This window comes from Caretta caretta, chromosome 7 (assembly GCF_965140235.1).
Source record: "Caretta caretta isolate rCarCar2 chromosome 7, rCarCar1.hap1, whole genome shotgun sequence".
NCBI classification, from domain to species: Eukaryota; Metazoa; Chordata; order Testudines; family Cheloniidae; genus Caretta; species Caretta caretta.
Window position 1 is genome coordinate 57,822,598 of NC_134212.1, and position 3,627 is coordinate 57,826,224.

Below are 3,627 nucleotides of genomic sequence, written 5' to 3' on the forward strand. Positions count from 1 at the left end.
ACTGACCAGTCAACCACACACCTCATTTGGAACTAGAAGTATGCAATTAGGCAGCAGCAGCAGAGACTCTCCCCCTCCCCCCACAAAAAAAGCAAATACAGTACAGTACTGTGTTAAACTACTACAAAAATAAAGGGAAAGCAGCATTTTTTCTTCTGCACAGCAAAGTTTCAAAGCTGTATTAAGTCAATGTTCAGTTGTAAACTTTTGAAAGAACAACCATAACATTTTGTTCAGACTTACAAACATTAAGAGAGTTATGAACAGCCTCCATTCCCGAGGTGTTCGTAACACTGAGGGTCTACTGTACTAGACACTTTTCAAAACCCTTAAACCCCCACGCATAGAAGTGACAGAGCCAAAATCATGTCAGAAAAGTGCACCATGTTGAAATGCCGCATTGCCCACTATGAGTAATTTATATTAGCCAGCCCCTTATATTGAGCTAAGTATCACTCATTCTCCCCATATAAGAGAGTATTCTGCAGTACTGGACCCAGAGCCTATATGCTTCCATAGTGATACTGCAATGTTTTAGGTGATCATTTTAGAATTCTGCAGTGTTTCTGGATAGCAAGGTTATTTTAGCAGCCCTTAATAAATTCAGTGTTTTAGTGTTATTTGCATTAATATCACCACATTTTTAATGGGCTGGACCAGTTTCATCCCACGTTAGGTGGGAGGTTGCTCTCGTAGGACATTGTGTGGCAGAACTGTGATGCAACGTCATGCACCAGAATGTGCAACATTGGATCATTTGGCTTCAAAAGACAGCTGTAATGAGCTCCCTGACAAAGTGCAGTGAGTTCTGAATACGCATGCACAAATCATCCCCATCATCTCTAATTATATAAAAATGCAGCAAAGGAAAATTTAGGCCATATTGTAGTATGATCTATTAAGCTGAGAAGCCTCATCACCGAGGACATTTAAAACTGGACACAGCCCTTGTGAGTGGGATCATTCATTTCTCTCTCACTCGTTCTGTGTAGAGAAAGGACAAGGTGAGTGCCTAAGATTTTTTCTTCTCTAATTTCTCTTGGTTTCAGCTCAGTTTCCCTCCTCCCTTCCACCTGCATTTCCTGTGCTGGGTGTTTTCCCATCTGTTCATTCTCCCATGTGTGCATCACTAGCAGTAGACTGAAAGTGACTAAGCCTTGGTCTACACTAAGAGTTGAGGTCGAACTTAGCAGCGTTAAATCGATTTAACCCTGCACCCGTCCACATGATGAAGCCCTTTTTTTCAACTTAAAGGGCTCTTAGAATCGATTTCCTTACTCCACCCCCGAAAAGTGGATTAGCGCTGAAATCGACCTTGCCGGGTCGAATTTGGGGTATTGTGGACACAATTAGACGGTATTGGCCTCCGGGAGCTATCCCAGAGTGCTCCATTGTGACCGCTCTGGACAGCACTCTCAACTCAGATGCACTGGCCAAGTAGGCAGGAAAAGGCCTGCGAACTTTTGAATTTCATTTCCTGTTTGGCCAGCGTGGCAAGCTGCAGGTGATTGCAGAGCTCATCAGCAGAGGTGACAATGCAGAGCTCATCAGCAGAGGTGACCATGATGGAGTCCCAGAATTGCAAAAGAGCTCCAGCATGGACCAAACAGGAGGTGCGGGATCTGATTGCTGTATGGGGAGAGGAATCCGTGCTATCAGAACTCCATTCCAGTTTTCGAAATGCCAAAACATTTGTCAAAATCTCCCAGGGCATGAAGGACAGAGGCCATAACAGGGACCTGAAGCAGTGCCACATAAAACGTAAGGAGCTGAGGCAAGCCTACCAGAAAACCAGAGAGGCAAACAGCCACTCCAGGTCAGAGCCCCAAACATGCCGCTTCTATGATGAGCTGCATGCCATTTTAGAGGGTTCAGCCACCACTACCCGAGCCGTGTTGTTTGACTGCTTCAATGGAGATGGAGGCAGATGGAGATGGAAGCAGGTTTTGGGGACGAGGAAGATGATGATGATGAGGTTGTAGATAGCTCACAGCAAGCAAGTGGAGAAACCGGTTTTCCCGACAGCCAGGAACTGTTTCTCACCCTGGACCTGGAGCCAGTATCCCCCGAACCAACCCAAGGCTGCCTCCTGGACCCACCAGGTGCAGAAGGGACCTCTGGTGAGTGTAGCTTTTAAAATACTATACATGGTTTAAAAGCAAGCATGTTTAATGATTAATTTGCCCTGGCATTCGTGGCTCTCCTGGATGTACTCCCAAAGCCTTTGCAAAAGGTTTCTGGGGTGGGCAGCCTTATTCCATCCACCATGGTAGGACACTTTACCACTCCAGGCCAGTAGCACGTACTCGGGAATCATTGTAGAACAAAGCATTGCAGTGTATGTTTGCTGGCATTCAAACAACATCCGTTCTTTATCTCTCTGTGTTATCCTCAGGAGAGTGATATCATTCATGGTCACCTGGTTGAAATAGGGTGCTTTTCTTAAGGGGACATTCAGAGGTGCCTGTTCCTGCTGAGCTGTTTGCCTGTAGCTGAACAGAAATATTTCCCGCTGTTAGCCACAGGGAGGGATGAGGGGCTAGCCACGCAGAGTGGGGAGGCAAAATGCAATCTTGGAACGAAAGCACATGTGCTATGTATGTATTGTTAACAGCAAGATTTACCGTGAAGGAGTGTACCCATTGTTCTATAAAATGTCTTTTTAAATACCACTGTCCCTTTTTTTTTCTCCACCAGCTGCATGTGTTTCAAGGATCACAGGATCTTCTCCTTCCCCGAGGCTAGTGAATATTAGAAGGTGCAAAAAATGCATTCGCGATGAAATGTTCTCTGAGTTCATGCTGTCCTCCCACACTGACAGAGCACAGACGAATGCGTGGAGGCAGACAATGTCAGAGTGCAGGAAAGCACAAAATGACCGTGAAGAGAGGTGGCGGGCTGAAGAGATTAAGTGGTGGGCTGAAGCTGAAAGGTGGTGGCAGTGTGATGAGAGGAGGCAGGATTCAATGCTGAGGCTGCTGGATGATCAAACTGATATGCTCCAGCATGTGGTTGAGCTGCAGGAAAGGCAGCTGGAGCACAGACAGCCGCTACTGCCCCTGTGTAACCAACCATCCTCCTCCCCAAGTTCCATAGCCTCCTCACCCAGACGCCCAAGAACGCGGTGGGGGGGCCTCCAGACACTCCACCCCAGAGGATTGTCCAAGCAACAGAAGGCTGGCACTCAATAAGTTTTAAAGTTTTAAACTTTTGAAGTACTGTGTGGCCTTGTCCTTCCCTCCTCCACCACCCCTCCCAGTGCTTCTCTCCTCCACCACCCCTCTTGGGCTACCTTGGTAGTTATCCCCTTATTTGTGTGATGAATTAATAAAGAATGCATTAATGTGAAGCAACAATGACTTTATTGCCTCTACAAGCGATGATCGAAGGGAGGACGGAAGGGTGGTTAGCTTACGGGGAAGTAGAGTGAACCAAGGGGCGGGGGGTTTCATCAAGGAGAAACAAACAGAACTTTCACACCGTAGCCTGGCCAGTCATGAAACTGGTTTTCAAAGCTTCTCTGATGCGTACCGCGCCCTCCTGTGCTCTTCTAACCGCCCTGGTGTCTGGCTGCGCGTAACCAACAGCCAGGCGATTTGCCTCAACCTCCCACCCCGCCATAAACGT

The 3,627-nt window shown here is 47.1% G+C and overlaps 1 long non-coding RNA gene across 1 annotated transcript; it reads left to right on the forward strand.

Moving 5' to 3' along the window:
* The first annotated feature begins 715 nt into the window (after positions 1-715).
* LOC125639902 (uncharacterized) lies at positions 716-3,358 on the forward strand. The gene is made up of 3 exons (XR_012669486.1): positions 716-1,004; positions 1,710-2,120; positions 2,698-3,358. It is a non-coding gene; the product is annotated as an uncharacterized LOC125639902 (long non-coding RNA).
* The last annotated feature ends 269 nt before the right edge of the window (positions 3,359-3,627 follow it).